General features: G+C 39.3%; 1 long non-coding RNA gene across 3 annotated transcripts; it reads right to left on the bottom strand.

Moving 5' to 3' along the window:
* Nucleotides 1-6614: 6614 nt before the first annotated feature.
* On the bottom strand, nt 6615-13219 carry LOC127140269 (uncharacterized). 3 transcript variants are annotated; one of them, XR_007810739.1, is made up of 3 exons: nt 12917-13219; nt 7465-7565; nt 6615-6774 (listed from the first exon to the last, which is right to left on the bottom strand). It is a non-coding gene; the product is annotated as an uncharacterized LOC127140269 (long non-coding RNA). The 3 variants fall into 3 exon arrangements; XR_007810740.1 differs by lacking the exon at nt 12917-13219 and adding an exon at nt 12079-12178; XR_007810738.1 differs by lacking the exon at nt 12917-13219 and adding an exon at nt 10591-10701.
* Between the last annotated feature and the right edge of the window lie 221 nt (nt 13220-13440).

Genomic DNA, 13440 nt, shown 5'->3' with positions numbered 1-13440 from the left:
AATTGTGTGTCAACTTTGTCAAAGAATTCACTCAAAACCTGTCCAAATCCACTTCAAATAACATAAAACATGCCCCTGAGTAGTTTTTAGGTGAAAAATCTAGACCTGAAATTTTGACCTTTTTTCACTCCAAACGATGAGTCGCAGACATCAAAAATTGTGGTGTCAACTTTGTCAAAGAATTCACTCAAAACCTGTCCAAATCCACTTCAAATGACATAAAAACATGCCCCTGAGTAGTTTTTAGGTGAAAAATCTAGACCTGAAATTTTGACCTTTTTTCACTCCAAACGATGACCCACCGCCTGTCGCAGACATCAAAAATTGTGGTGTCAACTTTGTCAAAGAATTCACTCAAAACCTGTCCAAATCCACTTCAAATAAATAAAACATGCCCCTGACTAAGTTTTACATACCCCTGAGTAGTTTTTAGGTGAAAAATCTAGACCTGAAATTTTGACCTTTTTTCACTCCAAACGATGACCCGCGCCTGTCGCAGACATCAAAAATTGTGGTGTCAACTTTGTCAAAGAATTCACTCAAAACCTGTCCAAATCCACTTCAAATAACATAAAACATGCCCCTGAGTAGTTTTTAGGTGAAAAATCTAGACCTGAAATTTTGACCTTTTTTCACTCCAAACGATGACCCGCCGCCTGTCGCAGACATCAAAAATTGTGGTGTCAACTTTGTCAAAGAATTCACTCAAAACCTGTCCAAATCCACTTCAAATGACATAAAACATGCCCCTGACTGAGTAGTTTTTAGGTGAAAAATCTAGACCTGAAATTTTGACCTTTTTTCACTCCAAACGATGACCCGCCGCCTGTCGCAGACATCAAAAATTGTGGTGTCAACTTTGTCAAAGAATTCACTCAAAACCTGTCCAAATCCACTTCAAATAACATAAAACACCCTGACTAAGTTTTACATACCCCTGAGTAGTTTTTAGGTGAAAAATCTAGACCTGAAATTTTGACCTTTTTTCACTCCAAACGATGACCCGCCGCCTGTCGCACACATCAAAAATTGTGGTGTCAACTTTGTCAAAGAATTCACTCAAAACCTGTCCAAATCCACTTCAAATGACATAAAACATGCCCCTGAGTAGTTTTTAGGTGAAAAATCTAGACCTGAAATTTTGACCTTTTTTCACTCCAAACGATGACCCGCCGCCTGTCGCAGACATCAAAAATTGTGGTGTCAACTTGTCAAAAAATTCACTCAAAACCTGTCCAAATCCACTTCAAATAACATAAAACATGCCCCTGAGTAGTTTTTAGGTGAAAAATCTAGACCTGAAATTTTGACCTTTTTTCACTCCAAACGATGACCCGCCGCCTGTCGCAGACATCAAAAATTGTGGTGTCAACTTTGTCAAAGAATTCACTCAAAACCTGTCCAAATCCACTTCAAATAACATAAAACATGCCCCTGAGTAGTTTTTAGGTGAAAAATCTAGACCTGAAATTTTGACCTTTTTTCACTCCAAACGATGACCCGCCGCCTGTCGCACACATCAAAAATTGTGGTGTCAACTTTGTCAAAGAATTCACTCAAAACCTGTCCAAATCCACTTCAAATGACATAAAACATGCCCCTGACTAAGTTTACATACCCTGAGTAGTTTTTAGGTGAAAAATCTAGACCTGAAATTTTGACCTTTTTTCACTCCAAACATGACCCGCCGCCTGTCGCAGACATCAAAAATTGTGGTGTCAACTTTGTCAAAGAATTCACTCAAAACCTGTCCAAATCCACTTCAAATGACATAAAATGCCCCTGACCCCCTGAGTAGTTTTTAGGTGAAAAATCTAGACCTGAAATTTTGACCTTTTTTTCACTCCAAACGATGACCCGCCGCCTGTCGCAGACATCAAAAATTGTGGTGTCAACTTTGTCAAAGAATTCACTCAAACCTGTCCAAATCCACTTCAAATGACATAAAACATGCCCCTGAGTAGTTTTTAGGTGAAAAATCTAGACCTGAAATTTTGACCTTTTTTCACTCCAAACGATGACCCGCCGCCTGTCGCAGACATCAAAAATTGTGGTGTCAACTTTGTCAAAAAATTCACTCAAAACCTGTCCAAATCCACTTCAAATAACATAAAACATGCCCCTGAGTAGTTTTTAGGTGAAAAATCTAGACCTGAAATTTTGACCTTTTTTCACTCCAAACATGACCCGCCGCCTGTCGCAGACATCAAAAATTGTGGTGTCAACTTTGTCAAAGAATTCACTCAAAACCTGTCCAAATCCACTTCAAATAACATAAAACATGCCCCTGACTAAGTTTTACATAGAGTAGTTTTTAGGTGAAAAATCTAGACCTGAAATTTTGACCTTTTTTCACTCCAAACGATGACCCGCCGCCTGTCGCAGACATCAAAAATTGTGGTGTCAACTTTGTCAAAGAATTCACTCAAAACCTGTCCAAATCCACTTCAAATAACATAAAACATGCCCCTGAGTAGTAGTTTTAGGTGAAAAATCTAGACCTGAAATTTTGACCTTTTTTCACTCCAAACGATGACTGTCGCAGACATCAAAAATTGTGGTGTCAACTTTGTCAAAGAATTCACTCAAAACCTGTCCAAATCCACTTCAAATGACATAAAACATGCCCTGACTAAGCCCCTGAGTAGTTTTTAGGTGAAAAATCTAGACCTGAAATTTTGACCTTTTTTCACTCCAAACGATGACCCGCCGCCTGTCGCAGACATCAAAAATTGTGGTGTCAACTTTGTCAAAGAATTCACTCAAAACCTGTCCAAATCCACTTCAAATGACATAAAACATGCCCCTGAGTAGTTTTTAGGTGAAAAATCTAGACCTGAAATTTTGACCTTTTTTCACTCCAAACGATGACCCGCCGCCTGTCGCAGACATCAAAAATTGTGGTGTCAACTTTGTCAAAGAATTCACTCAAAACCTGTCCAAATCCACTTCAAATGACATAAAACATGCCCCTGAGTAGTTTTTAGGTGAAAAATCTAGACCTGAAATTTTGACCTTTTTTCACTCCAAACGATGACCCGCCGCCTGTCGCAGACATCAAAAATTGTGGTGTCAACTTTGTCAAAGAATTCACTCAAAACCTGTCCAAATCCACTTCAAATGACATAAAACATGCCCTGACTAAGTTTTACATACCCTGAGTAGTTTTTAGGTGAAAAATCTAGACCTGAAATTTTGACCTTTTTTCACTCCAAACGATGACCCGCCGCCTGTCGCAGACATCAAAAATTGTGGTGTCAACTTTGTCAAAGAATTCACTCAAAACCTGTCCAAATCCACTTCAAATGACATAAAACATGCCCTGACTGAGAGTAGTTTTTAGGTGAAAAATCTAGACCTGAAATTTTGACCTTTTTTCACTCCAAACGAACGCAGACATCAAAAATTGTGGTGTCAACTTTGTCAAAGAATTCACTCAAAACCTGTCCAAATCCACTTCAAATGACATAAACATGCCCCTGACTAAGCCCTGAGTAGTTTTTAGGTGAAAAATCTAGACCTGAAATTTTGACCTTTTTTCACTCCAAACGATGACCGCCGCCTGTCGCAGACATCAAAAATTGTGTGAACTTTGTCAAGAATTCACTCAAAACCTGTCCAAATCCACTTCAAATGACATAAAACATGCCCCTGAGTAGTTTTTAGGTGAAAAATCTAGACCTGAAATTTTGACCTTTTTTCACTCCAAACATGACCCGCCGCTGTCGCAGACATCAAAAATTGTGGTGTCAACTTTGTCAAAGAATTCACTCAAAACCTGTCCAAATCCACTTCAAATGACATAAAACATGCCCCTGAGTAGTTTTTAGGTGAAAAATCTAGACCTGAATTTTGACCTTTTTTCACTCCAAACGATGACCCGCCGCCTGTCGCAGACATCAAAAATTGTGGTGTCAACTTTGTCAAAGAATTCACTCAAAACCTGTCCAAATCCACTTCAAATGACATAAAACATGCCCCTGAGTAGTTTTTAGGTGAAAAATCTAGACCTGAAATTTTGACCTTTTTTCACTCCAAACGATGACCCGCCGCCTGTCGCAGACATCAAAAATTGTGGTGTCAACTTTGTCAAAGAATTCACTCAAAACCTGTCCAAATCCACTTCAAATGACATAAAACATGCCCCTGAGTAGTTTTTAGGTGAAAAATCTAGACCTGAAATTTTGACCTTTTTTCACTCCAAACGATGACCCGCCGCCTGTCGCAGACATCAAAAATTGTGGTGTCAACTTTGTCAAAGAATTCACTCAAAACCTGTCCAAATCCACTTCAAATGACATAAAACATGCCCCTGGAGTATTTTAGGTGAAAAATCTAGACCTGAAATTTTGACCTTTTTTCACTCCAAACATGACCCGCCGCCTGTCGCAGACATCAAAAATTGTGGTGTCAACTTTGTCAAAGAATTCACTCAAAACCTGTCCAAATCCACTTCAAATGACATAAAACATGCCCCTGAGTAGTTTTTAGGTGAAAAATCTAGACCTGAAATTTTGACCTTTTTTCACTCCAAACGATGACCCGCCGCCTGTCGCAGACATCAAAAATTGTGGTGTCAACTTTGTCAAAGAATTCACTCAAAACCTGTCCAAATCCACTTCAAATGACATAAAACATGCCCTGAGTAGTTTTTAGGTGAAATCTAGACCTGAAATTTTGACCTTTTTTCACTCCAAACGATGACCGCCGCCTGTCGCAGACATCAAAAATTGTGGTGTCAACTTTGTCAAAGAATTCACTCAAAACCTGTCCAAATCCACTTCAAATGACATAAAACATGCCCCTGAGTAGTTTTTAGGTGAAAAATCTAGACCTGAAATTTTGACCTTTTTTCACTCCAAACGATGACCCGCCGCCTGTCGCAGACATCAAAAATTGTGGTGTCAACTTTGTCAAAGAATTCACTCAAAACCTGTCCAAATCCACTTCAAATGACATAAAACATGCCCCTGACTAAGCCTGAGTAGTTTTTAGGTGAAAAATCTAGACCTGAAATTTTGACCTTTTTTCACTCCAAACGATGACCCGCCGCCTGTCGCAGACATCAAAAATTGTGGTGTCAACTTTGTCAAAGAATTCACTCAAAACCTGTCCAAATCCACTTCAAATGACATAAAACAACTGCCCCTGAGTAGTTTTTAGGTGAAAAATCTAGACCTGAAATTTTGACCTTTTTTCACTCCAAACCATGACCCGCCGCCTGTCGCAGACATCAAAAATTGTGGTGTCAACTTTGTCAAAAAATTCACTCAAAACCTGTCCAAATCCACTTCAAATGACATAAAACATGGCCCTGAGTAGTTTTTAGGTGAAAAATCTAGACCTGAAATTTTGACCTTTTTTCACTCCAAACATGACCCGCCGCCTGTCGCAGACATCAAAAATTGTGGTGTCAACTTTGTCAAAGAATTCACTCAAAACCTGTCCAAATCCACTTCAAATGACATAAAACATGCCCTGAGTAGTTTTTAGGTGAAAAATCTAGACCTGAAATTTTGACCTTTTTTCACTCCAAACATGACCCGCCGCCTGTCGCAGACATCAAAAATTGTGGTGTCAACTTTGTCAAAGAATTCACTCAAAACCTGTCCAAATCCACTTCAAATGACATAAAACATGCCCCTGAGTAGTTTTTAGGTGAAAAATCTAGACCTGAAATTTTGACCTTTTTTCACTCCAAACATGACCCGCCGCCTGTCGCAGACATCAAAAATTGTGGTGTCAACTTTGTCAAAGAATTCACTCAAAACCTGTCCAAATCCACTTCAAAAAACATAAACATGCCCCAGTAGTTTTTAGGTGAAAAATCTAGACCTGAAATTTTGACCTTTTTTCACTCCAAACGATGACCCGCCGCCTGTCGCAGACATCAAAAATTGTGGTGTCAACTTTGTCAAAGAATTCACTCAAAACCTGTCCAAATCCACTTCAAATGACATAAAACATGCCCCTGAGGAGTAGTTTTTAGGTGAAAAATCTAGACCTGAAATTTTGACCTTTTTTCACTCCAAACGATGACCCGCCGCCTGTCGCAGACATCAAAAATTGTGGTGTCAACTTTGTCAAAGAATTCACTCAAAACCTGTCCAAATCCACTTCAAATGACATAAAACATGCCCCTGAGTAGTTTTTAGGTGAAAAATCTAGACCTGAAATTTTGACCTTTTTTCACTCCAAACATGACCCGCCGCCTGTCGCAGACATCAAAAATTGTGGTGTCAACTTTGTCAAAGAATTCACTCAAAACCTGTCCAAATCCACTTCAAATGACATAAAACATGCCCCTGAGTAGTTTTTAGGTGAAAAATCTAGACCTGAAATTTTGACCTTTTTTCACTCCAAACGATGACCCGCGCCTGTCGCAGACATCAAAAATTGTGGTGTCAACTTTGTCAAAGAATTCACTCAAAACCTGTCCAAATCCACTTCAAATGACATAAAACATGCCCCTGACTAAGCCCTGAGTAGTTTTTAGGTGAAAAATCTAGACCTGAAATTTTGACCTTTTTCACTCCAAACCATGACCGCCGCCTGTCGCAGACATCAAAAATTGTGGTGTCAACTTTGTCAAAGAATTCACTCAAAACCTGTCCAAATCCACTTCAAATGACATAAAACATGCCCCTGAGTAGTTTTTAGGTGAAAAATCTAGACCTGAAATTTTGACCTTTTTTCACTCCAAACGATGACCCGCCGCCTGTCGCAGACATCAAAAATTGTGGTGTCAACTTTGTCAAAGAATTCACTCAAAACCTGTCCAAATCCACTTCAAATGACATAAAACATGCCCCTGACTAAGTTTTACATAGTAGTTTTTAGGTGAAAAATCTAGACCTGAAATTTTGACCTTTTTTCACTCCAAACGATGACCCGCGCCTGTCGCAGACATCAAAAATTGTGGTGTCAACTTTGTCAAAGAATTCACTCAAAACCTGTCCAAATCCACTTCAAATGACATAAAACATGCCCCTGAGTAGTTTTTAGGTGAAAAATCTAGACCTGAAATTTTGACCTTTTTTCACTCCAAACGATGACCCGCCGCTGTCGCAGACATCAAAAATTGTGGTGTCAACTTTGTCAAAGAATTCACTCAAAACCTGTCCAAATCCACTTCAAATGACATAAAACATGCCCTGACTAAGCCTGAGTAGTTTTTAGGAAAAATCTAGACCTGAAATTTTGACCTTTTTTCACTCCAAACGATGACCCGCCGCCTGTCGCAGACATCAAAAATTGTGGTGTCAACTTTGTCAAAGAATTCACTCAAAACCTGTCCAAATCCACTTCAAATGACATAAACACCCCCTAAGCCCCTGAGTAGTTTTTAGGTGAAAAATCTAGACCTGAAATTTTGACCTTTTTTCACTCCAAACGATGACCCGCCGCCTGTCGCAGACATCAAAAATTGTGGTGTCAACTTTGTCAAAAGAATTCACTCAAAACCTGTCCAAATCCACTTCAAATGACATAAAACATGCCCCTGACTAAGTTTTACATACCCCTGAGTAGTTTTTAGGTGAAAAATCTAGACCTGAAATTTTGACCTTTTTTCACTCCAAACATGACCCGCCGCCTGTCGCAGACATCAAAAATTGTGGTGTCAACTTTGTCAAAGAATTCACTCAAAACCTGTCCAAATCCACTTCAAATGACATAAAACATGCCCTGAGTAGTTTTTAGGTGAAAAATCTAGACCTGAAATTTTGACCTTTTTTCACTCCAAACGATGACCCGCCGCCTGTCGCAGACATCAAAAATTGTGGTGTCAACTTTGTCAAAGAATTCACTCAAAACCTGTCCAAATCCACTTCAAATGACATAAAACATGCCCCTGAGTAGTTTTTAGGTGAAAAATCTAGACCTGAAATTTTGACCTTTTTTCACTCCAAACATGACCCGCCTGTCGCACATCAAAAATTGTGGTGTCAACTTTGTCAAAGAATTCACTCAAAACCTGTCCAAATCCACTTCAAATGACATAAAACATGCCCGAGTAGTTTTTAGGTGAAAAATCTAGACCTGAAATTTTGACCTTTTTTCACTCCAAACGATGACCCGCCGCCTGTCGCAGACATCAAAAATTGTGGTGTCAACTTTGTCAAAGAATTCACTCAAAACCTGTCCAAATCCACTTCAAATGACATAAACATGCCCCCCCCCTGAGTAGTTTTTAGGTGAAAAATCTAGACCTGAAATTTTGACCTTTTTTCACTCCAAACATGACCCGCCGCCTGTCGCAGACATCAAAAATTGTGGTGTCAACTTTGTCAAAGAATTCACTCAAAACCTGTCCAAATCCACTTCAAATGACATAAAACATGCCCTGAGTAGTTTTTAGGTGAAAAATCTAGACCTGAAATTTTGACCTTTTTTCACTCCAAACGATGACCCGCCGCCTGTCGCAGACATCAAAAATTGGTGTCAACTTTGTCAAAGAATTCACTCAAAACCTGTCCAAATCCACTTCAAATGACATAAAACATGCCCTGAGTAGTTTTTAGGTGAAAAATCTAGACCTGAAATTTTGACCTTTTTTCACTCCAAACGATGACCCGCCGCCTGTCGCAGACATCAAAAATTGTGGTGTCAACTTTGTCAAAGAATTCACTCAAAACCTGTCCAAATCCACTTCAAATGACATAAAACATGCCCCTGAGTAGTTTTTAGGTGAAAAATCTAGACCTGAAATTTTGACCTTTTTTCACTCCAAACGATGACCGCCGCCTGTCGCAACATCAAAAATTGTGGTGTCAACTTTGTCAAAGAATTCACTCAAAACCTGTCCAAATCCACTTCAAATGACATAAAACATGCCCCTGAGTAGTTTTTAGGTGAAAAATCTAGACCTGAAATTTTGACCTTTTTTCACTCCAAACATGACCCGCCGCCTGTCGCAGACATCAAAAATTGTGGTGTCAACTTTGTCAAAGAATTCACTCAAAACCTGTCCAAATCCACTTCAAATGACATAAACATGCCTGACTAAGCCCTGAGTAGTTTTTAGGTGAAAAATCTAGACCTGAAATTTTGACCTTTTTTCACTCCAAACATGACCCGCCGCCTGTCGCAGACATCAAAAATTGTGGTGTCAACTTTGTCAAAGAATTCACTCAAAACCTGTCCAAATCCACTTCAAATGACATAAAACATGCCCCTGACTGAGTAGTTTTTAGGTGAAAAATCTAGACCTGAATTTTGACCTTTTTTCACTCCAAACGATGACCCGCCGCCTGTCGCAGACATCAAAAATTGTGGTGTCAACTTTGTCAAAGAATTCACTCAAAACCTGTCCAAATCCACTTCAAATGACATAAACATGCCCCTGACTAAGCTGAGTAGTTTTTAGGTGAAAAATCTAGACCTGAAATTTTGACCTTTTTTCACTCCAAACATGACCCGCCGCCTGTCGCAGACATCAAAAATTGTGGTGTCAACTTTGTCAAAGAATTCACTCAAAACCTGTCCAAATCCACTTCAAATGACATAAAACATGCCCCTGAGTAGTTTTTAGGTGAAAAATCTAGACCTGAAATTTTGACCTTTTTTCACTCCAAACATGACCGCCGCCTGTCGCAGACATCAAAAATTGTGGTGTCAACTTTGTCAAAGAATTCACTCAAAACCTGTCCAAATCCACTTCAAATGACATAAAACATGCCCCTGAGTAGTTTTTAGGTGAAAAATCTAGACCTGAAATTTTGACCTTTTTTCACTCCAAAACATGACCCGCCGCCTGTCGCAGACATCAAAAATTGTGGTGTCAACTTTGTCAAAGAATTCACTCAAAACCTGTCCAAATCCACTTCAAATGACATAAACATGCCCCTGAGTAGTTTTAGGTGAAAAATCTAGACCTGAAATTTTGACCTTTTTTCACTCCAAACGATGACCCGCCCTGTCGCAGACATCAAAAATTGTGGTGTCAACTTTGTCAAAGAATTCACTCAAAACCTGTCCAAATCCACTTCAAATGACATAAAACAACTAAGCCCCTGAGTAGTTTTTAGGTGAAAAATCTAGACCTGAAATTTTGACCTTTTTTCACTCCAAACGATGACCCGCCGCCTGTCGCAGACATCAAAAATTGTGGTGTCAACTTTGTCAAAGAATTCACTCAAAACCTGTCCAAATCCACTTCAAATGACATAAAACATGCCCCTGACTAAGTTTTACATACCCTGAGTAGTTTTTAGGTGAAAAATCTAGACCTGAAATTTTGACCTTTTTTTCACTCCAAACGATGACCCGCCGCCTGTCGCAGACATCAAAAATTGTGGTGTCAACTTTGTCAAAGAATTCACTCAAAACCTGTCCAAATCCACTTCAAATGACATAAAACATGCCCCTGACTAAGTTTACATACCCCTGAGTAGTTTTTAGGTGAAAAATCTAGACCTGAAATTTTGACCTTTTTCACTCCAAAATGACCCGCGCCTGTCGCAGACATCAAAAATTGTGGTGTCAACTTTGTCAAAGAATTCACTCAAAACCTGTCCAAATCCACTTCAAATAACATAAAACATGCCCTGAGTAGTTTTTAGGTGAAAAATCTAGACCTGAAATTTTGACCTTTTTTCACTCCAAACCATGACCCGCCGCCTGTCGCAGACATCAAAAATTGTGGTGTCAACTTTGTCAAAGAATTCACTCAAAACCTGTCCAAATCCACTTCAAATGACATAAAACAACCCCCTGAGTAGTTTTTAGGTGAAAAATCTAGACCTGAAATTTTGACCTTTTTTCACTCCAAACATGACCCGCGCCTGTCGCAGACATCAAAAATTGTGGTGTCAACTTTGTCAAAGAATTCAAAAACCTGTCCAAATCCACTTCAAATGACATAAAACATGCCCCTGAGTAGTTTTTAGGTGAAAAATCTAGACCTGAAATTTTGACCTTTTTTCACTCCAAACGATGACCCGCCGCCTGTCGCAGACATCAAAAATTGTGGTGTCAACTTTGTCAAAGAATTCACTCAAAACCTGTCCAAATCCACTTCAAATGACATAAAACATGCCCCTGAGTAGTTTTTAGGTGAAAAATCTAGACCTGAAATTTTGACCTTTTTTCACTCCAAACCATGACCCGCCGCCTGTCGCAGACACAAAAATTGTGGTGTCAACTTTGTCAAAGAATTCACTCAAAACCTGTCCAAATCCACTTCAAATGACATAAAACATGGACTAAGCCCCTGAGTAGTTTTTTAGGTGAAAAATCTAGACCTGAAATTTTGACCTTTTTTCACTCCAAACGATGACCCGCCGCCTGTCGCAGACATCAAAAAATTGTGGTGTCAACTTTGTCAAAGAATTCACTCAAAACCTGTCCAAATCCACTTCAAATGACATAAAACATGCCCCTACATACCCCTGAGTATTTTTAGGTGAAAAATCTAGACCTGAAATTTTGACCTTTTTTCACTCCAAACGATGACCGCCGCCTGTCGCAGACATAAAATTGTGGTGTCAACTTTGTCAAAGAATTCACTCAAAACCTGTCCAAATCCACTTCAAATGACATAAAACATGCCCCTGAGTAGTTTTTAGGTGAAAAATCTAGACCTGAAATTTTGACCTTTTTTCACTCCAAACATGACCCGCCTGTCGCAGACATCAAAAATTGTGGTGTCAACTTTGTCAAAGAATTCACTCAAAACCTGTCCAAATCCACTTCAAATGACATAACAACCATTGAGTAGTTTTTAGGTGAAAAATCTAGACCTGAAATTTGACCTTTTTTCACTCCAAACATGACCCGCCGCCTGTCGCAGACATCAAAAATTGTGGTGTCAACTTGTCAAAGAATTCACTCAAAACTGTCCAAATCCACTTCAAAACATAAACACATGCCCCTGAGTAGTTTTTAGGTGAAAAATCTAGACCTGAAATTTTGACCTTTTTTCACTCCAAACGATGACCCGCCTGTCGCAGACATCAAAAATTGTGGTGTCAACTTTGTCAAAGAATTCACTCAAAACCTGTCCAAATCCACTTCAAATGACATAAAACATGCCCCTGAGTAGTTTTTAGGTGAAAAATCTAGACCTGAAATTTTGACCTTTTTTCACTCCAAACCATGACCCGCCGCCTGTCGCAGACATCAAAAATTGTGGTGTCAACTTTGTCAAAGAATTCACTCAAAACCTGTCCAAATCCACTTCAAATGAATAAAACATGCCCCTGACTAAACATACCCCTGAGTAGTTTTTAGGTGAAAAATCTAGACCTGAAATTTTGACCTTTTTTCACTCCAAACGATGACCGCCGCCTGTCGCAGACATCAAAAATTGTGGTGTCAACTTTGTCAAAGAATTCACTCAAAACCTGTCCAAATCCACTTCAAATGACATAAAACATGCCCTGACTAAGCCCTGAGTAGTTTTTAGGTGAAAAATCTAGACCTGAAATTTTGACCTTTTTTCACTCCAAAATGACCGCCTGTCGCAGACATCAAAATTGTGGTGTCAACTTTGTCAAAGAATTCACTCAAAACCTGTCCAAATCCACTTCAAATGACATAAAACATGCCCTGAGTAGTTTTTAAAAATCTAGACCTGAAATTTTGACCTTTTTTCACTCCAAACGATCCGCCGCCTGTCGCAGACATCAAAAATTGTGGTGTCAACTTTGTCAAAGAATTCACTCAAAACCTGTCCAAATCCACTTCAAATGACATAAAACATGCCCCTGAGTAGTTTTTAGGTGAAAAATCTAGACCTGAAATTTTGACCTTTTTCACTCCAAACCATGACCCGCCGCCTGTCGCAGACATCAAAAATTGTGGTGTCAACTTTGTCAAAGAATTCACTCAAAACCTGTCCAAATCCACTTCAAATGACATAAAACATGCCCCCTGAGTAGTTTTTAGGTGAAAAATCTAGACCTGAAATTTTGACCTTTTTTCACTCCAAACCATGACCCGCCGCCTGTCGCAGACATCAAAAATTGTGGTGTCAACTTTGTCAAAGAATTCACTCAAAACCTGTCCAAATCCACTTCAAATGACATAAAACATGCCCCTGACTAAGTTTTACATACCCCTGAGTAGTTTTTAGGTGAAAAATCTAGACCTGAAATTTTGACCTTTTTTCACTCCAAACCATGACCCGCCGCCTGTCGCAGACATCAAAAATTGTGGTGTCAACTTTGTCAAAGAATTCACTCAAAACCTGTCCAAATCCACTTCAAATGACATAAAACATGCCCCAGCCCCTGAGTAGTTTTAGGTGAAAAATCTAGACCTGAAATTTTGACCTTTTTTCACTCCAAACCATGACCCGCCGCCTGTCGCAGACATCAAAAATTGTGGTGTCAACTTTGTCAAAGAATTCACTCAAACCTGTCCAAATCCACTTCAAATGACATAAAACATGCCCCTGAGTAGTTTTTAGGTGAAAAATCTAGACCTGAAATTTTGACC

This window comes from Lates calcarifer, unplaced genomic scaffold (assembly GCF_001640805.2).
Source record: "Lates calcarifer isolate ASB-BC8 unplaced genomic scaffold, TLL_Latcal_v3 _unitig_412_quiver_3666, whole genome shotgun sequence".
NCBI classification, from domain to species: domain Eukaryota; kingdom Metazoa; phylum Chordata; class Actinopteri; family Centropomidae; genus Lates; species Lates calcarifer.
The sequence above is the reverse complement of the archived record's forward strand: the minus strand, read 5'-3'. Positions and strand labels throughout refer to the sequence as shown.